Source organism: Squalius cephalus (assembly GCF_949319135.1).
Source record: "Squalius cephalus genome assembly, chromosome: 24".
Classification (NCBI taxonomy): Eukaryota; Metazoa; Chordata; class Actinopteri; order Cypriniformes; family Leuciscidae; genus Squalius; species Squalius cephalus.
In genome coordinates, this window is record NC_137145.1 from 14,186,796 (window position 1) to 14,212,648 (window position 25,853).

At 37.5% G+C, this 25,853-nt stretch overlaps 1 protein-coding gene across 1 annotated transcript in view; it reads left to right on the top strand.

Annotated features, from left to right (window-relative positions):
- auts2a (activator of transcription and developmental regulator AUTS2 a) overlaps window positions 1–25,853 on the top strand; it is a 335,804-nt gene that overhangs the window by 211,741 nt on the left and 98,210 nt on the right. The gene's annotated exons all lie outside the window — the stretch shown is intronic.

The following is a 25,853-nucleotide window of genomic DNA, read 5'->3' on the forward strand; positions in this document are numbered from 1 at the left end:
AATTCAGTAGCTCTTTCCCAATAGCAGTTACAGTACAGTATATGTTCAGCGGCAGTAGGGGAGGACGACTTTTCACATTAATGGGTCAGTTCTATTCATCCACAGACAAACTGTCTCTTTTTATTTTCCTCCGGCTCAAATCAGGAAATGAAAAAAGACACTCTGGAGAAATCACTTTCTGACTGCAAGAATGATACGAACATTCTCCCTTTTTCCCTTAAATGACATGCATGCCCACTCTCCTTAAAGGGTTAGTTCACCCAAAAATGAAAATTCTGTCATGTTTTCGGAACACAAATTAAGATATTTTGCATTACAAATCCGAGAGCTTTCTGAATCAGCCATAGGCAGCAACGTCAATGCAACTTTTGAAGCCCAGAAAGGTAGTAAAGACATCATTAAAATAGTCCATGTGACTACAGTGGTTCAACCTTAATGTTATGAAGCGACGAGAAATACTTTTTTTGCACAAAAAACAAACAAAAATAATAACTTTATTCAACAATCTCTTCTCCTCCATGTCAGTCTGCTACGCTGTTCACGTAGTAAACACAGTGCAGCGCTTCTGGGTTCTACCTCGGAACGCCGGATCATTATTGGCCGACACTGTTCACGTGAGCACCAAGACACATGCGTGTGATGCTGACGCAGGAGCTGGCCAATAATGAGCCGGCGTTTTATAAAATATTATTTTTTATATTATGTTTAATTTTTATAAATTGATGTGATCAAATTAAACAATAGTTTTATAAAATGTATAATACAGTATAAATCTACAAAAAAGTATTTAATAACAAAAATGTAATGTATACATTTTTCATTTTTATATTATTGATTATTGTTTATAAATGTTATAATTATTTTTTACTAGCTTTAAATGTAGGCTTAACTGTTATTTAATAATTTTTTTTATGTATTATATTATTTATTAAATAATGTAAAATAATTTATTTCAATGTCATTTAATATTTATATTATTAATATTGTTATTTATAAAATATTCGAACTAGCTTCTAGTTAAAAGCTGACTGTAAAAATAACGCCAGCAATGATTTATTTCTTTCACTTAGGTAGTTTACTTAGTAGTAATAATGATGCATTACATGCAGGTTTGATTAATTAGTGTAACTGATGGAATGGTGTTTTATTAAATTTAATTATAAAATAATTATGTTTTTTTATGTATTTTTTATGTTAATGGGAAGCAGTATGTATGTGTGTGGACGTGTTGCGTAAAGTGTGAGAGTGTTTAATGGCCTTTTGACATCTCGTTTGTGTTAGCTGGAGCGGAGCGAGAGATTTATTAAATGGTACAGTCTGTACACTGTTCATCACGCGGGCCTGGCCTATTCCAACTGGAACCCGGCCCTAGTCCTGCTGTCTGCCCTCTCTGGCTCGCTCTCCTCTCGCTCTCCCTCTCCTGCTGCTGGATGAATTGGCAGCATGCAGACCGAACAGGGTCCAGAATGCTCTGAATGCATTTGGCTGGCTCTGGCAACTGTAGCTGGCCTCCACCTTCCAGGCTTTTGGCTCCGCTTGGGTCCCTGGTTGCCCCGTTACTTTCGTTCTCTTTCTCTTTCCCTCGGTGTGCCAGGGATCTTGTTCTCACCTCTCCCCACAACCTGCTCACCCACCAAACCCCAGGCCCCTGCCCTGATTTGTGTGCAGAAGAAGTGTGTGTTATTAGAGAGAGCAGGTAGGACCCTGTCTTCTCATTACCTGGCGCTCAAGGGGGATTATTATGTCTTCTGTGGCTGGCAGAGAGAGAAAGAGGGAAAGATTCCACCGCCCGGATCCAATAACGTCCCCTTTTCATGGCGCAGTTAACACTAACAGGTCTGTGCCATCTGAGAGCGTTTAAAGACCGTTGAGGCTCAAGTGAATCTGTGCCGACTTTAGCCAGCAACAAATCAGCACATGTGCTCAGGCTTTGTGCCTCTTTTCCTCTCAGAATCCCTCTTTATGTCTGAGCCGTGGTGCAGTGGCTTGCACATGTGCTCTTGACATATAAGCCAATGAAGATCGCAGGTTTGAGTCTGACATGCTTCACATCATTGTTTACTCCTATTTTCCTGTCTCTCTTTACTGATCTGTACATTTAAAGACAGAAAAAGCTCAAGTAAAACTAGATTTTTACATTTCAGATCTCAACAATAAGGCCTTTTTTCTGCTGTCTCAGTAAGGAACAGTCATAAAGGAATAATCCATTTTTTGTTTTTAGCTTATTTACTATTTATTTTTTATATTTACTAGAGATAATATTTGTGACCCTGGATCACAAAACCAGTCACAAGTCGCACGGGTATATTTGTGGATATGGCCAACAATACATTGTATGGGTCATAATTATCGATTTTTCTTTTATGCCAAAAATCCTTAGGATATTAAGTAAACATCATGTTCCATTAAGATATTTTGTAAATTTCCTACCGTAAATTTATAGAACATTTATTTATTTTTGTGAGTGAATGCAGCACAATCGCAAATATAAATGGACAACTTTAAAGGCGATTTTCTCAATGTTTAGATTTTTTGCACCCTAAGATTCCAGATTTTCAAATAGTCGTATCTCGGCCAAATATTGTCCTATCCTAACAAACCATACATCAATGGGAAGTTTATTTATTCAGCTTTCAGATGGTGTATAAATCTCAATTTCAAAAAACTGACCCATATGACTGGTTTTGTGGTCCAGGGTCACATTTATCTTTTTTTCTTAACATTTTTAATCATAAAATATAGATATAGATGCATGAAAAGATTGTTATATTTCACAAAATAAAATTAGCAAAAATAAATTTTGCAAAACGAAAACTTGTTGGAAATAGTACAGCTATAAATTCATGAACACACTTGTACTGGAAAATGATATTTTGCATACAATGCCAAACATAGCTGATTATCACATAAAGCCCAATGTTTAAGCTTCCAAGTCATAACATGGATGTACAAGATTAATGAATGTAAGATTTTTACTGACAATAATCCTTATTATTAAATCACATGGTTCTCATCGTACTGTGTGTGATGTATCATAACATTATGGACTTTTTATTTTTAAACTTGCTGTTTTTAACCACGAGTAATGCTTTTAAACCATATCATAATCATAGCATAAGCATTATGCTGAAGCTCTGTGTTTAATGCCAAAAAAACATTAACAGCGAGCAAAAAGCGTGCTGAAAAATGGTTTTATGTGTAGTAATCAATTATCAGCCCATTACCTTTAAGAGGTAGCTGGAGATGACAAATCGCACAAGCATGGACAGATTAATCTTAAGTACCTTTAAAGTATCCCACCTTTGGCTCCAAATGAACATCCTTTTGCGTTTTAATGCACTTGATGAGGCCTTAAAAGGGAAAATGAGAGGACCTTTATCACTGAACTCTTTTAACACCCCTCACTCTTTTCATGGGCCCTTCATTCCTTCTTGCATATTTTCCCCCCATCTGTGTGTGGCCAAGGGCAGAGGACACCATTTGAAAGCAGTTGCAGATTTATTAGCGTCTCTGCGTCAGAGAAGTGCTATAATTTCACTCACTCGCATCTCATTCGAGACCTTCACTAAAGTGTTGCTTTAGAAAATGTGTGTCTTTCACAAAACCACGATCAGAATTGCCCATATAGTAACTGATTACATGTAGTCTGGATTATGTAATCAGATGTCAAAAATTTAATACTTGTAATTAGATTATATTACATTTTAAAATATTCATAATCAGACTACAGTTACTGTTTTGATTACATGATTACTAATATTCACAAAATGGCAGTAAATTCATAATTCATTGATTTTTCCCTAATTCTTCTTTCTTATCTTTAAATAAGAAATATTTTCTCATAAAAAAATAAAAACTATGTATGTTCGGAAAGTCTTCCAGTTTTCAGACCGGCCACTAGTCTGAGCTAAGTTAAGAGCTTTAAATATTATCCTATTCAAATCAATAATGATAAGTTAGATCAAAAGTACTGTAAAAGTAATTAAAAAGTAACATGATTATATTACCTAAAATGTGTACTGTAATAGATATGTATTCAGTAATGGACTACAATTAAGTAATCTACCCAGCACTGCCCGTATGTATAGTATGTATCCAGCTTCCATTTCTCTGTCTTTTTCCACTTCATCCGCCGCTTCTCTCTTCGTCTTCTGACGATGTTTGCCCTGAGGCGGTTGGAGGAGGAGGAGGAGGAGAGGCACATTAGTTTCTCCATCACTCAGCCGGAGCACTGGAACATAAAACAGTTTTTTTTTTATCTCCTCGCCACACTTCCGCACGGTGAAACGGGGCGGGTAATAAAGCTTCGCGAGCGAGTTGTCAGCGGTAAAAGATTATGTGTTTTGCCCTCCCTGCATCTGGAAAAAGGAGGGAGGACAGAGAGGGGAGCGAGCAGAGGGGTGTTTACAGGCTTGAGTGGGCGCTCGTGAGGCCGGGAAAGAGGCTGATTGCTGTAGAGTGGCCTGTCAGCCCGTGATTTGTCATGTACTTCATCATCTCCGTCACTCCGCGGAGCGTTGTCATAGCTAACGTATCGGCCCGCATTTGTACCGGGCCATGTAGGAAATTTGTATTTACTTTGGGGTTGGGGGGCGAGGGGAGCGAGGAAGCGGCGGGGGGAGTGGTGTAATTTGTTCCTCGTGGATAATGTGACCCTGAGTGGAGCCGGATCATGGGTTAGTTGAAGTGATATTTTCCGGTAATGGTAGTCGTACATCACGGCTGTCAGACAGAGTTAGGAGGCATGCACATAACAGCTCCATTTCAGCCACTGCAAGCATCTGGGATTATTTTCCATAACCAAGTATGACATGACCGCTCTGCGGAGTGCATTAAATTTTTACTGGCTTTTCTTCCTTTGCTCCTTCTATCCCTCCCTCTCTTTGCTCCCCAGTCGGGTCAGTGGCGTTTCCCCTGAGCCGACCGGGGGGCTCCGGTCTGGCAGGGTGATTGATGCTCGGGAGACTCGGCGTCCCTCACCAAGACCGGGACGCCTCTGCAGCGCTGACACGTCTCCTTTAAAGCTGCTCGGCTACAGTCCCGCCGCGGCACCCCCCTCTTTCTTTTATTTCTAATGACGTGTTTATTTCTTTAATTTCTTTCTTATGGTTGCCGGCTATTTTGATCCTTGTTATTTCCAGGCAAGGTCAGCGTTGTAAATGCCAGAGCTGTGGGAGACGGATCACGTGTCTGTGGAAGGCTAATCGCTGGGATCCTGGGGGCGGGTGGGCAGGCAGTGCTCATTATAGGGGCCTACCGCCAAAATTATGTGACGACCTTACAGCCCCTCAGACTTGCCAAGACAGCAGAAGGATTTCGAGGGAGAGAGAGCAGGGTGATGCATGCTGCTTGATGGATGGACAGGTCAGCAGGCTATGCAGTCACACACCACCCCTCACCCCTGGCCGTCCCTCTCATTCCTGTCTGCCTCAGCGGTGCATTATGGGAGAAAGAGTGCAGCCCACTTATTGTACTGGCGGAGCGCTGCTGGTTGAGTGACACCAATTAAACAGAACCTCTTTGTGTTTGAGAACAGCATTGTATGGGGACTGTCAGCTAGTGATTTACTAATGGAATTTATGTATTTGTTTTTATATTCCTTCATTTATTTATTTATTTTTTTATTTTTTTTCATATACATGTATAATTACATTGGGTATTGCAGTATATTATGTGTGTTGTATTTATTTGTATGCTTATTATTATTACTATTATTGTTGTTGTTACTAATGTTACTAAAACATTCAATTAATTTTGCATGTAAACAGAAAATATATTAATGACCAATATAATAGTCAATAATCTTAATGATAAAATCTGTCATTCTTTTTTACAGCTCGTAAAACCTTATACATGTACAATTTTGATAATCATATCTGTAAATTGATATTAATATCTGCGAAAAATTCTTTATCACAGCATTCCTAAAAATATTTTGTAGATGCCACATAGCAATTAGCATTATATCAACATTATTCTTTATAGAAAACTCAACAGTTTGTTTGTGTTATTATAGTGGAAATAGTGACTTGCAGCTGTTGTTTGTGCTGAGCATAAGCAGAGAAGCATCCAAGTGCCCTAAGGCAGTTGGTAATGACCCCCACCGACCCTTACTTGCTAACACAATCACACTCACACACACATTTACACACTCTCTCCTCCATCTCCCCCAGCAGGCAGAGCCTCATTCTGTCATGGTGTATATCTAGGCGCTAACGCTTGCCTCTAACATGTGGACAACGATCAACTTGTTAGTGTGGATTCAGCATCTTCCTTTCCCCTAGGCCATGATGAGCCTTGCTGATGCCTCCAGATTCCTTACACACACACACATAGTCCCCGAGGAGAGCTCAGTGTGGTGGGAGGTTGTGTGGTTGGGGTTTGTTTCCAGGACTGAGACTCAAGCTGTGTGCTCTTGCCATTAGGGACACAACCTCGCAGTAAGGGCCCTACAAAGAAAATACTCCTCTTTTTGGGGGGCCCTGCACACTCCTGTCTGACCTCTTATGGGTCGGGATGGACAGTAGACCTGCTATGACAGTGCAGCTGGTGCGGGCCATTGGACCTTTTCTGTCTTGCTTTATCCTTGTTTAAAAAACTTTTATACATCTAGTCAGGAACTTGGAGAAGGAAAAAGGGTCAAGATCCTTCTTGGTTTGTTGTGTTGCAATCCACTCAGTGAAAAAGCATAAATTGCTTTTTTTCTCTCTGAGCAAACACTATTATTTCCAACACAGCATAGGGAGGCTGGATGGAATAAAAGAAAGGTTAACCTGGAGAAATAGTTCAGTGACTTCTTGATTTTAAGTTTCATGTTGACTTCCAACCCAAGGCATAAGATATTTTACACTTTCCATTATCAGACCTTCCCGGGAGCCCTCAACCTCAGCATTCATTTGCACAAGCCAATAAAAGGTAATAATGTACCTGTGTGAATCAGACAAGGTTGCAAAGTCCTTGAAATAGAATTGAAGGGAAACATCCCTTGTGAATTTTGATACAGTGGCAAAGCTTTAGATGAAAATGATTCGATCAGTGTTGCAATCTACAAACAACTTTAAAGTGAGGTATTCAGACCTTATAAATGGTTTTGGAGGACCATTATATTATATTATATTATATTATATTATATTATATTATATTATATTATATTATATTATATTATATTATATTATATTATATTATATTATATTATATTATATTATATTATATTATGGACTGTGCAACGATTAATCGCATCCAAAATAAAAGTTTGTGTTTACATAATATACAGTATATGTGTGTACTATGTATAATTATTTTGTATATATAAATACACTCACATGCATGTATATATTAAAGAAAAATGTATTTATATATAAAATATTTTTATTTCTATATAATATAAATTATATATAAATATATATACAGTATATACATGCAAATATTTCTTAAATATATACATGCATGTGTGTGTATTTATATATACGAAATAATTATGCACAGTACACACACAGATATTATGTAAACACAAACTTTTATTTTGGATGTGATCGTTGCACAGCCCTAATTATATTATATTATATTATATTATATTATATTATATTATATTATATTATATTATATTATATTATATTTATATTATATTATATTATATTATATTATATTATATTATATTATATTATATTATATTATATTATATTATGTTCATTTATATTATATTATATTATGTTATATTATATTCATTTATATTATATTATGTTCATTTATATTATATTATATTATATTATATTATATTATATTATATTATATTATATTATATTTTTTTTTTATTTTTTTTTCTGGGTGAAGAATAGAAGTTGAAAAGAATAGCATTTATTTAAAATAGACATCTTTTGTAACATTATAAATGTATTTACTGTCACTTTTGATCCATTTAATGCATCTTTGCTGAATAAAATTATTAATTTTGTTCTTTAAAATAACTTACTTACTTACTTTTAAATGGTAATGTATCACAGTTTCCGAAAGAATTTTAAGCAGCACAACTGATTTTAAAATGTATAATAATAATAATAATGTTAAATGTTTCTTGAGCACCTAATCAGCATGGTAGAATGATTTCTAATTGATCATGTGGTACTGAAGACTGTAATGATGCTGAAAATTCAGCTTTGCATCACAACAAAACTATACATATTATATACACATACGCATGTATATGTATATGAAGAGTTTGGTTCCAAAATGCAATAAATCCATTTAGATTAATTTGAGTAAAAATGTTTTCTTTACCAAGAAAGTGGCAAAATGAAAACCACTATTTTCTGTTTCAAACTTTCACACAGCATTTTTAGGTTATAATAACATAAAAAATTCAAGTCCAGATTTTGATTTTCAAAGATTTATTATAAAAACAGATCCCCCTCCCCCCCCAAATGCAATAAATCCTTTTTTTTTTTTTAAATGCAATTATTGAAACTGTTGAAAATACACAATAAAGTAAGTTTATTAGTATAATAATATTAGTATAATATTTTTTGTAAGTTTCACAGACAATTTCCAACACACTTTGTCATATTAAGAACACTGAAGATTCACATATTATAGTATACATTTTATATCACTTGTAGGCCTAAATGATGGCCCTGTTGAGCAAGGTCACCACAAGCCATTGATAGGTAAAGGAATAGCTATCAATAGCTCACAGTGACCTTGCTCAACAGGGCTATGGGTTGAGTAATGCCAGAGTTATGCTTCAAGTTTTAAACAATGATTAAAAATCACATTCATTTTTAACACACTGAATTTGTCTTCTTGTGCATACTATAAATCCATTACATTAATATAATATCTGTGTAAAACTGTTCAAAATAGAACTGTAAAGAAGACTGAAAACTGATTTGCACATGACACCTCTTGTATTAGACTACAGTAAATTACATTAATATTTAAGACATCTTTGTTGTGTTGAATTGATTGTCTTATTAGCATACTATAAATCCATTGCATTTTGGTCACTCTCAAATGGCTGACACAAAGGGCAGCTACTCTTCATGACTGTCACAGTCAACATCGTTCATCTGTTACTGAGAGAGTGCATTATCATAGAAGGCACATTGGCACTCACACCAATTTCAGAGAGCAAGTTCAGCACATCCTTCCTTTTTGCTTCTTTCACTGTGTTTTCATTGGGAAGCTGACTTGGCTTGAAGTTTGCCCACTTCTTTCCTCTCTTGCATCACGTGAGAACAAGCAACAGCCGCCATTTCCTCCCCCCGAGTGCTTCATCTTCTTAATCTCCTCGCGTAAATGATTCGATTTTGATGCCTTACGTTTCTTATCCACTGCAGAAACCACCACAGGTTCATCAATGCCGTCAAAATTTTTTTTTCTTTGTTTGTTTGTTGATTGAAAAGTGCAAAGTAGATAAGAAAAACTAGAAAGCCAGGTGTATTCAAAGCGCCGCCGTTACTGTTTACAATGCGTGGAATGGTGCGCTGTGATTGGTTGAACGAATGTATCGCATTCTGCAGAGAAGGGAGACTGGCGTTTGTCACGATTTGGAAAGAAAGCGAGAAAACATGACAGAATAACGTGGCGGATATCGTATTTTACATAAAATTAAAAATTTACTTTTCAATATCGACTCTTCATATATTTTTCTGGAACCAAACTCTTCATATATTCTACGTTATTTCCCACCTAACTACTTGTATAGTCTGGTGATGGATCTATGTGTGACTTGTGAGCCTGTACCTGTAAAGTGTTCTAGAATATTCTATTCCATGTGAGACTGGTAGGTGTGTGACACTTCTCACCTGGCCTGAGATGTGCCTATCTGCACTCATGAATATGAATGAGTCAGGTTGACTGTTATCTAGTTTAAATAATGTATGCGTTCAGACCTTGGGCTCAGATCCACGTCTCCTAACAGACTTTTTCCTCAAAACATGAAACAGTTGAACATGGAAAATTTCAGACATTGTTATGCAGGGTTTTGTTATTTTACTCTTTCTGTCCATCTCTTTGTTCTTTACCCTTCGTTCTGTCTCTGACTTGGCGTCCTCCGCAGGCTGAGTGCTGACAGTCCAAGGTTAAACTGAGGCCGTATGCATGGTGGATATCTGTCAAGGACTTCATACCTACTCACAGACCCATACAAAGTGACTCATATACATAAACACGCAATCACATTGTTCTTGTCCATTAGCCATGTTAGTTTTGTAGAGCAAACATCCATAGACTTCATTTTGAAGTGGAATTATTGCCTTCAGGAAATTTAATTTATGTTGCTTTAAAGGCACAGTATGTAAGTTTTCAGCACTAGATGTCACTTTTTCAAAACAATAACAAAGGCATAGCTTGATGACGCCATGAAACTATAAACTATAATAAACTCAAATAAGTTTGAAGTTGAAGCACTAACATTATTACCTGGAAATAAAAAAAAGCTAAAACTAAAATAAAAATAAATTAAACCTAAATAGCATTATTTTTAAAAAAATGACAACACATAATGAAATTAATAAAATCTAAACAAAAAAAAATATTAAAAAATTTAACTATATTTAAAAGGAAAAAATAAATAAAAAATATAGGCTAATTCATGTCCTCAAAAATAAAATTAAAAAAAGAATAGATTAATAGTGTATAATATCTGTTATCCGCTATTTCAGTGATGTCCTCACTGTAAAGTTTCCCCAGAGCATCTACGGATTTTTGCGTCTACGGACTGAAAGAAAATGACCATAATGCCAAGTGTGCCGGCGTATGCACTGAGGACACCGGACATGCAGACTCATGTGTAGACTCATCTTTAGTCGCCTGTCCCAAGTGCTCACTAACACGCTTGTTACCGCAGAATAATTGGAGGGTGTTCAGCTTTGCAAAAACAGGTCAGGTCAGGAAAATCTTGTCCGTCTATGTCCTGATTAACCCCAGGAGGATGATCAACAAAAGAGCTCGGCCTGTTGTGCGCGAGGCTCCAATTATGTGTACAAGACATCGTCGGCCTGAGGGAAATTAAATGGAGTCCCCCAGCTGGATGTGCAACCGAGGCCTCATGGGAGACATTTTGTCTCTTATTAAAACAGCCCCATTGTCTAGGCTTAAGGGTCCAGAGTGTCAAGCTGCAAATATGTAAATATAATGCCCATAAGGACTTTGGCTTACTTCCTTGTGTGTATGTGTGTGTTCATCCACACCCTACGCCATTTGTGACAGCCAGTATTGACTGGGAATAATGAGGCTGCCGCTGCCCTGTTGATGTCCTGCATTGTGACTGAAGCTCATTTCTGTGTGGACGTCTTGACAGCAGCGTGATGCAATGGTTGTGGTATTCTCTCCACTGTCTTTCTGCTGTTATCAGGTCCTATTTAAACACCTCAGCAATGGTCCCTCAGGCTCTGAGAGCAGGACAGCCATTGATTGCGTCCAGTCTCTCTAAGTGAGGTTGTAAACAGCTCCGACTCAGGACAGATCACCGACACTAAGTGGCCCTCTGGAGAGAAATGAAGATTAATGAACCTCAGAGGATGGTTAGTTTGTTGTTTTTTTGTTGTTGTTGGTTTTTTTTTTTTTGTTAGAAACTAATGATTCACTCTAAGTTATTTAAACCGAATGTCACATAAGCGTACAGACACTTAATTTAAAGGCTAATGTAAATATTAGCACTGCTTTGAGGTAGCTTAAAATTACGGAGCAAACCAGACATTAAAATTAATTGGGAACCAATAAGGTATTAAAAATGATGTCAACAACACAAGATACACTCTCAGAAAGAAAGAAAAATATACAAAAACTGCCACTGGGGCGGTACCCTTTCATATTGGTACATATTGGTACCAAAAAATGCCTCAGTTTTTCTTCCATGCAATTAAAGTGAATGGGGTCCAATGTTGTTTTGGACCCTATTGACTTTCTTTGTATGGCCAAAAACAGAAAGGTAAGCAAGAAAGTTGGACAAATCTGGAACAACATCAAGACAAGTAAATTATCTTTTTAAATTTTTGGGGTGAACTAACCAGGCTTATCCTTTGGTGAGTCAAATGTTAATATTAAAAACAAAGAAAATGTTTATAATCAATTATGCAATTTCGCCTGGTTTGAAGGAAGGGTGTGGTGGGGTTGGGTGGTTTAAGAACATTCCTCCCTTAAGCACACAAACATATAAGTCACATTTCTTTTAATTATTCAGTGCTGTAGTGCTTCAAAATGCATTTAGCTTCCTTTCAGTCTGTCCGTCCTCTGAAGCTTCGGGCTTTTAAAAGCCTCAGGCAGTTTGTAAAGGTCTGTAAGCTGAAGAAACTGTTCTCAACACAACTTCATATTCTTGCAAACGCAAATCATGAGAAAACATCCTCTCTGCACAGCCAAAACCCCTAGACATATGACAACAAATGTTTGAAGATAAAGGTGTTTACTGTGACAGAAGAATGCTGAGCCGTGTGTTTATGTGTTTATCTGTAACAAGGTAATTAGTACCCAGAATCCTGTGTTTCCACATCAAGACAAATAGGAAGTAGTCAAGTACTTTCGTTTCACACATTTACGTTTAAGCTCTTTTTTAATTAGACTGTTCACATTAACATTTGTAATAAGCTGATGGTAAAAAGCTGATAAATGTACATGTAAATGTTGCAGACTCTGTCATTTCCATTTTCCATATGATATGTTTTATGTAAATTAATCAAAGACAGTTATGAATCCAACAATCTGCTTTGGTTCGGAATTAAATCAAGCAGGAAAACATAAAACACAATTGACTATGCAAATTTACAGCATCCATTCACTGTAGCAAAGCACCAGAAGAAATGACTGTAAAATATGGACGTCTGACCATCATTTACTTGAGTATAGAGTGATTTTATCACCAATTTACCTTTCAGTGTTCATCAAACATGATACAGACTTGGCACATGTGGCTGCACACACGTTATTACGCACACACTCACACTATTACGTGCACAGCGGGCTAAATAACAAAGCCTGCAATGTGCCCTTTGGTGGGTAGATAGCTCATTTCTAAAGAGAGACCTTCCATCTGTGCTGATGGCAGCCGAGGGAACCGTTATGATCATGATGGAAATCTCAGCTGCCATTATGGGACGGCAGCACAGGGTGCACTGCACACGCACTAATGGACTCATTTGTAATTGGGGGAGAGGGAGATAATGTGTGTTTGCATGTGGGTGTGTGTGACATACAGGATCGAATGGACCAGGAAGAAAGTATAGATTTAATTTTGACATCAAAAAACACGTTTGTTTTTGTTTCTTTCAGTGACGATCTGTTAAGTATTATAAAAAAAAAAATCATCATAACAATACATAATGGTTGTCAAATAATAATTTCTCTCAGAATATGGTAGCTCAGAAATTTGCCGTTTTCTTGAACTGGCTGGTAAAACAACTGAAAACAGGCGTGAGGCTGCATGAAACAAGTGTGAGACCACAATAAACAAGAGAGGGAGACTAAGACAAGAAAATTTGGTCAATTAGATATAATTAGATATATGAAATAAACCACCGGAGCTCACTGCTGGTTTCCCACACATTATAGGAACCCAAACTGTGTAAGAAAATAGGATCAATGAGATTAAATGGAAACATTCGGCTGTGGGGTGCAAGTATGTTGAGTTTGTGAGATGAGAGAGCAATGTGTGGTCTGGTTTTTAAAGAGTTCAATAAAACAGCCAGCTAAAGCCAGATCATTTAGCATTAATGTGGTGCATAGCCTCTGTTTGTGTACATGTGTGCGTGCGTGCGTGCGTGTGTGTCTGTGTCTGTGTGTCTGTGAATGTTGCACTGTAGTAGCTTAAGGCATTTGTAGGCGGATAAGTGAGTTTGGGTACAACATGGGAGAAAGATAGTTAGCGGGAGACAGGAAGCAAACACTGATACTAATCACTGAGCTTCAGGGCGACAACTGTCCCAAACCCCAAACTAATTCACACAATTAACTCTTTTAAAACACTTATCTATCTTACCAGCACTGAATGTTTTCGCATTCAAACATCATCTCAAAGAACCACAGCACAGGGGTCTGGAACATGATAACACTACCATTGTCTGTGATTTTTCTATTGAACCTGCTATAGATTAAATTACACTTAACAAATAATCAACGACAAAGCTTCCGGGAGCTGTTTTATATTAGCAATTCGTCGAAACTGAAACTGAAATGACCTGAGCCTGTTTCTCTAATGTGCGACAAATATACAGTAATGGCCAAAAGTGATGTCCGGACGGGATATTTGTTCTTAATGACCCTACAAATTCAATTAAACCATCAAAACACTAAATTGGGTTAAGGTATTTATCTGACAAATTTTATTAGCTAAAAAAGCCTAACTACAGCTACAGGTTTTATTTTACTATGCAAAAAAAGTGCATAGAAAAACAAAAAGCAAACAGGACAAAAACATACACTTACTACAACATAATCAGTTATTAATATGTCATTGATTATTGCTTGCTTTTGCATGTGATAATTTCTTTGTATGACAGCCTGGACAAAAATTATGTTAGTACAATTTGGCATGTTTCACTGCATTATCATAAAAAAAACTCCAAGCACTACGTAATATGCTTAAAAATATATATATATTATATATATATATATATATATATATATATATATATATATATATATATATATATATATATATATATATATATAGTCTATTTGAAAAAAGGTGATGACAATTTTCCTAGGCCGGACATCACTTTTGGCCTCTACTGTATGTATGTATGCATGTGTGTATAACCTTTAATTAAGTTTCATTTTATAGTATTTAGTTGGAATGTTTTTGAATAGAAATATCAGATCAATGCAATATATATTTTTCCCTTGAAATTTGTGTTCAGCTGGCAGATGCTTATAGAGAATTTTTGTTTGCTTGTATCTCTAGATGCTATATGACAATATGTTGTCGACAGTCTTGCGTAGTGTGTGCTTTCATCACATTAATTCTTAAGATAGTGAAGTATAACAGAGGGGTGTGGGTATAGATATGGTAATACTGTGAGTTATTATATATTCTGTTATATTTGCTTGGCTTGTGATATATGCATTATTCATGGAGTTCTCTTAACATCTTTCTTGCTCTCTCAGTCTGTATCATTCCCGGATTGTAAACTCATTTCAGGTCAGCTAGTGTTTTCATACACATTTGATAGGAGGCCACAAGTGAACGTGTAATTTAAATCAGACATCAGTCACCAAGGCATTGAGGGATGATCTAGCATTATCAATCAGCTGTATTATTTAGCAGTAAATGGTGAAGGATGCCATGAAGTAATTGGTAACCAAATGCCAGTTGACTCCTGTCTGCTTGCACGAATAGTTATTAGTTATTCTCTAACAGCTGCTGCTGGAGTGAAGTCATGTGTGTTTGTGTGTGTGTGTTTGTGTGTGCGTACCACAGTAATGCCCTAAAGCCTTGGTAATGAGCTCAGTAGAGTGAAATAAGCAAAATCAATTATAGCTACAGTGTGTGATGGGTGTATTTTTGTTTTAATCATATCTTAAATCATCTAATTTAATCTAATATGCAGAATTAAACAATTTCATCATGATACATACTAAGATATTTAACTTGTGTAGTAGTGTTCCCCTGGGCAAAATAAATAAACAGACTAGTGAATGATGAAAGCTTTTTAAAAAATTGCCCATGCTGCTCATTTTAAAACATACTTATCAGTTTGGTGCAAATGGATGCAACACATCCAAACAATATGGACGATTTTGTGTCATCCAATCATTACAGATTGATAAACAATTGATAAACAAATCAATATTATATATTTAATTTTTATTTATTTTAATAACATTAAAGTATATATATATTATTTATATTATATATTATATTATTTCCAAACAGGACATAATTATTTGTAAATCATGAATACATAAATGTAAATCAGACTATATAGATACGATTCGTTCGGGTTTTCGATTCTGATTGGCTGAGAGCCTTTTCCAGCCATGCAATATTCTACCAGTATCACCATAGGAACCATTTCACCGTTTATATCACTCCGTTTGCAGCATTTCTCACAGAGAGCATCATGGCGGACGAGCAAACAACCATAATTTTACAAATACTACTGTTGTTGTGTCACGGAATGTAGTTTTAAGAGTTTTTGGAGGCGAGAATATAGTTATTTAGACCTCAAACATGTGAAATATATAAGCATAGCACATATTTGACAATTTGTTTAGATATTTTCGGTCATGTGAGCTTCAGGCCGTCAGCGGCCGTTCAGATAATGTTAGATAATGTTTAAACATGAGCTATTCATGTATAATTCATTTTAGGTGTATCAAACAGGCAGTTTTTGGGTCTTATTTATCTATTACTTTTTACAGATCAAACCGTTTTGGCTAAGAGCAAAGTTACAAATGACTGTTTGCTTGTTTATTTCCTGTTGTACAAACTTCTTATACTTTTAGAATGGATATATATATTCATTAGATACATACAGCAGTTTTAATGAATAGTTGACAGATATAGTAGAGCCATTTGTTTTGGAATCAGACTGTATTTGTCAATCTTTTTATCTCTGTCCATTCAATTCACACTTCACTCGAGAAATACCGTTTCTTTTGTTGTGACACCATAGATTCAGCAGGGTTCACAGGAAACATTTAAGATATGCCCTAGAGTTTACCAGGTACAATTTTTTGATTTGGATTTGATTTTAATTCTCGTTGAAGTCACGTAGACGTCGGAAAAAATGTTGCAGCCTTTCGCTGTCATCCACCGTGAGACCACCTCTCCATTTCCTGTCCCCTTGTTTCCCTTTCTGGTTTTTATCTGCTATTTCATTTTTCCACTTTGTCTTTCTCTACCTGTATCTCTTGTGTTTTCTCTGTCTCTCTCCCTCTCTCTGGGGATGGTGTGATGAGTGGGATGAGTGCAAGCATATGTGTGGAGTGTATGATGGGTTGTTGACAGGCAGGTCTTATCTCCTCTGCTCCGCACCAGTAGTCCTCTGATTACAGCTGACAGCTTGAATCCTCGATAAAAGAGCCGACATTAAAGAATACAGTGGCGAGGAGCAGTCCCTCTCTCTCTCTCCCTCCCTCGTACGCATGTCAATGCTGTCGGGGGAGGAAGTGACATCAGAAGATTCCGCTGACAGTCTCAGGCCCGTCAAGTAAGACTAAGGGAGATTTGTGGCAGGCTTCCCTTAGGCAAGCTGTGATACCATATTTCTCCCCACACATCAAGCTATCGACGCACTTTCTTTTGCATACCTCTTTTTTTCTCTCTCTATCACAAGAAATTAACAGCATCCTCCTGTACCGCGCACTGACAGCATTGTTCACCTTGTCAGAGAGCGATATCATTTGAGATTCAGTCTGTGATTACCGTTTGAGAGTGGGGGAGGTCTGGTGATACCATGCAGAGGCCTTATCAGAGGAGTTTGTTGGAGCTTTGGTCCAGACGGCATCCCAGTGCAGAGCTCAGAAGGTCTGAAGACAAACTCAAGCATCTTTTCATTGAGACAGAGAGGAGAGACGTACAGCATTTCAGCCGTATTCAAAGCCGTAGTAGCGGTTAGCGCACATGCTCCAACATTTATGTGCAATTTTGACAGCAATGAAAATCTAAACAAAAAAAATGGAAAATTAGTATGCCTGTATAAATTTCAAATATTGGCCGATATACACTACCAATCAAAAGTTTGGGGTCGATAAGGTTTTATTTTTTTAGGTTTTTGAAAGAAGTTTCTTATGCTCACCAAGGCTGCATTTGTTTGATCAAAAATACAGTAATATTGTGGAATAGTATTATAAATTAAAATAACTTTTTTCTATTCAGGAATCATTCTAATATGCTGATTTTGGCGCTCAATAAATATTTCTTGTTATTATCAATGTTGAAAACAATTGTGCTGCTTAATAGTTTTGTGGAAACCATTGTACCGTTTTTTTTTTTTTTTTTTTTTTTTTTTGATGAATAGAACATTTATTTGAAATATAAATCTTTTGTAACATTACACGTCTTTTGTCACTTTTGACTAATTGAAAAGAAAAATTGGGGGAAAAAAATCTTACTGACCCCAAACTTTTGAACACTAATGTATATGCAATATTGAAAATACCAGTAAATCCTGTTGTTTATGTGTTTATTTGACAATATATAAATGTGAGTATGTGGCCTGTGTATGTTAGACTGCGTTATTTGTTCTCCACTTATTGTACCTAAATCTTATATCCAGTGAGATATTTCCCCAAGCCACTGGCAATGTTTCACACACACACATACACACACACACACTCATCTCTCCACAGCCAACTCCCATCTCACCCGTCTGGCCCAGACTCAACTCATTTGGCCTGAGCCAGGGAATTTCAGCAAAGCGTTCTTTTCATTCTGCTCTCATTTATTTTAACTGATATACTCTGATTAAGAGCTTTGTGTCTCTCTCTCTCTCTCTCTCTCTCTCTCTCTCTCTCTCTCTCTCTCTCTCTCTCTCTCTCTCTCTCTCTCTCTTCATAGCGTCAGGGAGTTAGGAAGGGAGGGAAACAGGGAAGGAATCTGCTGCCAAAATATGTGAATAATTAGGGCGAAGGCAGTGGGCTGGTGCCAGGCCGAGGGGAGGCATTTGCCCGGCTTATTAGATCCACTAAAGCACAGCTGTAAATCAGCATCAGGTCCAAACCCAGCAGCGCTTCAGAAACTTCCTGAGCCAGGACGTGTCAGTTAGCCTGGCTGACTATAGCTACAAAATTAAATTATTGCTGGGCGGCTCGATTTGAACTCCATTTAGCACTGTCATCCATTTTTTATTGTTGTTTTAGTATTTTTGCTTTTCTGATGAGATTAAAGTCACAAATTTGTCTGTGAAACATGAATTTACCTAATTTAGTCACATCCGAATAAATATGAGGAATTACTTCCAAGCTTTTGTTAACGTTTTTTTCTGCCAAACTCTTAAAAATAGCAAGTTTCTGGTATCTATGGTTCCACAAAGAACCTTATACATCCATGGAATGTTTCCATTGCACAAAAGGTTGTTTATTATGGAAAAGTGTTCTTTAGATGTTCTTCACACTAAGAAAAACCTGGTTCTTAGGCACCCAAAATGGTTCTTCTGTGGCATCACTGCGAAAAACAACCCTTTAAATGCAATTTCTTCTGTTTCAGCATCAGGGAGTTAATATTGCATTAGCACTATAGCTGGATGGGGTTTGTTTCCATTGTTGGAAATGTGATTTAAAACAGTGGAAAGCTGATTACTTTAGCGTTTGAGAGTTGGCGGTGTTGATTTAGTGTTCGCCTGATGAAGGCCAGTAAAGACAGGCTTCCTCTGCCAGGGTGTTTAGAGAGTGACACATCATCATTACTGAAGCGTTTATGGCCCTTCGGATCACAGTCCAGAGAGCTGCTCTATTGTTCTATGCAGAATTACAGAGTGAGATAGAAGAACAAATGAAAAAGAAAATGAGCTGGACAGAGTGCAGGAGATTGAGGCCGAGTGAGAGACTCAGTGGACGATTGGCATTCGCGGATTCAGCGGAGTCTGCCCTCCGTGCCCGAGGAAGTCAAATCAGCTTCTCTATTCAGCTCATTGACAGGCTGCAAGAGGGTGAAATCAGAACACATTGTTCCTGAGCCTAAGATAATAAGGACCTCGGCAGTGGCGACAATCTCTTCTTTATGCCCCTCATCATGACAGACTCACAGTTGCGCTCTGAAACGCAAAGACCTTTTAGACACGCATCTCCTTGCAGGCTGTGACTCTGAGATGGATCATGTCTTACATTTTGAGCGTTTTATTCCCATGTTTAATGCTGAGGGCTTATATAGCATACTTGAAGGTCAGGTCAGTAAAAAGTAGAGGTGTGAATCTTTAGGCACCTCACGATCCGAGTCAAATGATGATTACATTTACATTTTTTTTTAGTTTACCGTCTTTGAATTAGTGATGCACCGATCATGATTTTTCATGGCCGATTCCGAGAGCGTTTTTTTACAAGCATACTGGCCGATTCCGATTTCTGTGTTGTTGGGGTTTTTTTCTTTAAGCAACAAACAAGAAATAATATAAGTATACATAAGATGTTTATTTGGTATTTAACAGGCCATACTGGCTTTTGGCTGTTAAAAACAATAACTGTAACCATCTGAAATTAACGGCAACAACTGCACAGTTCACTACACAATCAACACACATTCAACAATCCAAACAGAGATGTTTGGCTATTTAATCAGCATTCAGCATTTGTTTTTGTTTTTTAAATTCAGTGTAAAGAAAAAAAGGTATTTACCAGTGAAACTAAACAAAACCAAAAAAATTGTATTACTGTTAAATCAAATAATGTTTAGTGCTACGTGTAAAACAAAGAGCTACAGCAGGTGCTTTTTAAATCAAATTAAGTCAATGTAATTTTAAGGTAACATAAAAATGATCATCCTATACAGAACTGACGCTTACTTCTAGCTTTTCAAAAGTGCATGCAAGTTTTTCTTTACAAAAAGAAGCATTTCAGCTTTGTGACATGTTAGTCTGTTTCGTTTCTCATCAACACGTGAGAAGCTGAGCTGAACATACAAACGTTCACTGTCTACGCTAGTGCAGGGTGCGGACAGGTAGCTTACTCTCGCGCAACTTCAGCTAACGGCTCCTCGCTTCTCTGTGCCTCAGACAGGTACCTCTGCATTTCCAGTACAATGCTTCCAAACAAATGACATTTTCGCGAATGATTCCAAAGTAATCTGTGCACGCGGGCGCACTTCCAGAAAAATCGTCTGAAAAAAATACAAAAACCATCCGGTTCCGATTTATGACCGGTCAATCGGTGCATCCCTACTTTGAATATCAAATGTTTTTTGCATTTTTATTAAATTACTTATGCAATAATATATATATACTTTTAAAAAATTCTTAAAATGCAACTTAAATGTAAAAAGTTAGTTTAAAAAACGTCACTCGAAACCTCTGTTTAATTCCGTCTCAAAAACAACAACGCACCTTATGTAAACGCCTCACAAGAAATGTGCCGATCTGGGTCAAGCGAACATGAAATGATTAAGTAAGACCAATTCATTGGCAACTCACCAAGTAGTCGATTTGGAAAATATGTAGTTTTGCACAAGTTTTCCTTACATTCCTTTAATCTTTCTTTCCATCATCTTTCATTATCTTCCCTCCCTTTTTCTTTCTCTAGCATTTTTCACTTCTTATACTTAAATGCAGCGGCATAGTCAGCCAAAGATGGATGGGTATGATACGCCTTTGCCAGATAGTGAGGAAGGTAGGTGTGTGTGTGTGTGTGTGTGTGTGTGTGTGTGTGTGTGTGTGTGTGAGATGAGGTGCTTTCGCAGGGCTGAGCTGCAGGCACAGGAGGGGAAGATGTATGAGCCTCAGGGTTCTGGGCAGTGGAAAACAGTGCTCTAAACTAATGATCCACAGCCTGATCGTTAGAGCCCTTACAGCAGCCCGCAGCAGCACGAGGTGGCGTCCCTGGGAAATCAATTCTGGAGACGAGTCCTGGCGGAGACCCAGAGTGAGAATAGCTGGTGGAGGGGGGGGGGAGGCGACGGCGGACGAGGGGAGGATGGGTGGGCAGTGGTGAAGAAGAAGAATGCTCTTTTGATCATAAGAGCCTGCAGGCAGAATGAATCTAGGTCCCCTAGAAAGCGGTTCCAATGATACGCTTGTTCCGGCTCTGTGCCCTCACGTCTCTCACAGCCAGCCCCAGCCGAGCGCAGAACGCTTTGGAGGGTGTTCTGGGCTTGATTAATCTCCCCTAGCTGCAGTGCCATCAATCCTAATACCGCAGTGATGAAATGGTCGGGCGTCGGGGGGAGGGGAGTTTCATAAGTCACTTTCGTAACATATCATGATAAAAAAGGCATCGATCAGGGCGTACGGAATGATGACGGATGCCGTCGCTTTGGAGAAGACGAAGAGGGGGCGAGAGATGACACTGTATTTGAAGGCTTTTAAAGCTGAACGAGTTTGAAATGAGATCTGGATACGAATCTGTCATATACCAGAGATGAATATTTTATTTTGTGGTTGACAGTGAGTTCAGATTATAAGACATTGCTCTTTATTAAGCCACACAATCAAACACCAGGAACACACACACACACCAGCAGTTGTACTCAGAATCTCTGAATCTTAAACTAGTGGTTCTCAACTGTTTTTGATTCATGGTTCCCAGATTTTTCATTGGACATTAGTTATGGAAACAAATCAAACTCCAAAGGCCCAACAATATGCAAAATAATGAACATTTACCTGAATAGGGAAAATTTACTAAAACATGAATTTCCAGCCAAACACATAAAACAAACTCTGGGACAAATATCATTTAATTTTAAAATATTTATTTGGGGTCAGTAACAGTAACTAAGGACCCTATCTTGCACCCAGCGCAATTGACTTTGTACACCAACGCATGTATCATTCCTATTTTGCACCCGCGCACATTGGACTTTTCCCTCGACAGACGCACGTCGGTAAATTTGGGAAATGAACTTGTGCTCCCGGGGGTGGTTCAGCTTAAAGAGGAGGCGTGTTCTGGCGCAAACGTTCCCTGGTGCTATTTTGCAGTTCCAGAAAACAATTCCGCCACAGACCAGGAAAAACCTAGTCTTAAGTCAGTGGCGCGTTCAGATGCTATTTTAAGGGTGCATGCTTGGCCATAATGTAGCGTGTGCACATCGCGCATACACTTTGCTTCTCTCATCTACACACAGACGCAGCAGTTGCCATTTTTGCAAACCATACATAATTACAAGGAAAAAGATTCCACATGAGGGAAATCATTGTTGTGTCCATGAAGATAGGCATAAATCAAGCTTACACATTTACCCAAATTATTATACACCTGTTTAACCGAAGCTAATTTGGGTGGGTTCCTCCCATCCCCATACAATGTCACTTCTCTGTCTTTTATGGGCCTGACGAGAACGTCGGCCTCCTTGGCTGTGAACCGCTCCTGTCGTGCGCCTGGCAAATCTGCCGTTATAATAGCAATCCGCCATGGAACAAGCGTGCCTGCTCTTAAAGGGAATGTGAGATGATGCTCTGATTGGTTTATTTCACGTTACGCCCAAACCACACCTATGAGTAATGTAGCTACTTTAGACCAACCCATTTTAGATTTGCGTCTAAAGATCCGCCCGAGATCCGCCCACAAAGTTACTTGCGTTTCGTGTTTCAGATCGTTGAAATAGGGCCCTAAAGGTTTCTATTTCAAGGAAATGCTATTCTTTTGAACTTTCTATTCATCAAAGCATCCTGAAAAAAATGCATCACAGTGTGCTCAAACATATTAAGCGACTGTTTTCAACATTAATAATAAGAAATGTTTCCTGAGCACCAAATCAATATATTAGAATGATTTCTGAAGGATCATGTGACACTGAAGACTGGAGTAATGATGCTGAAAATTCAGCTTTGCCTTCACAGGAATAAATTACATCTTAAACTATATCAAAACAGAAAACATTTATGTTAAATTTAATTATATTTCAAAATTTTACTGTTTTTTGATCAAATAAATGCAGCCTTGGGGAGCACAAGATACTTCTTTCAAAAACATTAAAAACATCTTACTGACCTAAATTTTCTGAATGTGTAGTGTGTGTCTGTGTCTGTGTATGTGTGTGTACATACTATATGTACACAAATATACATATATTCTATATATACAAATATTATCCTGTTTGTTTTGCTGATCTAACCATGCATAATAATGTTGTTGTTTTATATATCATTTGCATTTATCATTGTTTTCCCCCCTCAGAGCAGACCTCCATCACATTGGTTTGGTCACAATCCATCACTTTCCTAAATCTTTATTATATCAACTTGCCTTGATTTCATGAAATGAGTCTTATTTTAGCTGTATATATTTGTTTCCCTTAAGCACTGATTAGATTCTTATACCCAAATCCTGATCTCAACCATCACATAACTGATTTGAAACCAATAGTTACCAACACCTCCCCCCTCCTCGTTCATTCCTCATTATACAGGCAGTCCGGCAGGCAAAGGCTATCAGACTGAAAGCTGCTATCTCTGTGGCCCAGCTGTGGGCTCTATCTCACTATCGCTTTGGGCTAAACCAAGCCATAGACAACCAGGAGATTCACATAGCACTCAGGAAATTAGTCCGCTATCTAGATAGACAGCCATATTGTGTGTGCGTGCGTGCGTGCGTGTGTGTGTGTGTGTGTGTGTGTTTTGTATCAGTGCATCAGATCTTGAAACTAAATTGTAATTTAAAAACTAATTTATATAATTGCATCAGAAACATTGTGATAGACAGCAGCGTTAAAGTATTCACTAACAATAATATGTAAAAAACTGAAACTAAAATAAAATAGGGCTTCTGTGCAGTAAATCAGTTTTTATTTAGTTCATGTATATAAATCATCTGACTGAGCCAATTCACTAAGATAAATCAAACTTCCCAAACTATATATGTAAGTGTGAGGATATTCTGTTTAATTAGTGTCACAACTTTTTCTAGTATCTTTTCTCAACAACTCTGTAAGATGTTGTTGTTATTTTACAATTTAAATGCAAATGCTTGTTTTGATTTTGATTATGAATGGTTAAATAGTTTTCAGTTCTGTAATAAATCAGCCTGAACAAATGTGTATCACTGATCGAATTTACAAAAACATTATTTTCTGTGCCGTGGTCTCCACAGCAGTTGATTATACCACGCATAGAGCCGTGTTGGAGGAAAGCAGTATCATTGTCCTGCTAATAAGCCTGTGACTGTGTTCAGATCTGCTCTCCATCTCTCCAGAGACCCACAGCAAGCCTTAAATTAGCACAATAACACTGAAACATGCAAACAAACAAAAGGCTTACAGCACAGAGCTTTCAAAAATATTAAAAAAAAAAAAGGCTTGAGGTTCTGGAGCATGTTGTGTGTTGCATGGATAATTTGTAGGTTCATTTGATAGGAAGCTTATTTATCTGGGTTAATCTGTGGTGTGGTTTATTGTAGAACAGCAAACATGAGAATACCAACAAAGAACAGGCTGTTTTCTGGCAGCGAGAGATTTGTGTGTTTAGTTTCTCTCAGCACTTTGGGGAATTGTTAAAAGCTTTAGTTCACAAACACACACGAGCGGAAGTTATTTTTAGGAGAAATGAAATCTAAATGGAAAACCACCTTGTGTTTCGCACTGCAGTGGTAAGAACATTCCAGTCATTGGAACCTTTTCCTATTTCTTATTTCCAAAAAAATAATTCTTTCTAAGAAATTCAGTTAATATTTCTTACATAATTATGTTGCTTCTTTTATTTAATAAACAAATGCAATTTCTAACAAAATAGATGTTTTAAATACACAGAGAGGTTTACATATTATGATGTCACATCATTCCCGTGACATCACATGTCGTCTATACAATGTCACTCACTCACAGGCCTATTCACACCAAGAATAACTACGTTAGCATCCACTCCAGTGCTAACGTTCTATTTAATATATGCATGCTTCAGTTTTGTCGTCTACCGCTTTAAAGTCGTGTGGATTCTGATTGGCTGTCAATGTTTCGATTGTTCATCCACTGGAAAAAAAAATTCTGAAATTGATTCCAACGATATTGTTCTTCTGTGTCATTATTGGACATCTCTATTCTCAAAACAGTAGAATGATAATGAAAACTTTATAGCTGAACTTATTGTTATAGTTATTGGCCCTTGAGACATCTTAAATATGTTACCCATCAGTAATCTGTGCTAATGCTGTAGCATCTATGTTTCAGACCTGTCTAATTGTCTTTGACGACAGTACTTTCCTCCCCCCGGTCCTGTTTCCTACGTTTGTCTGGTTCCGTCTGCCCCAGAGGTGCTTTTGTTAAAAGCTGTAGGCTGTTA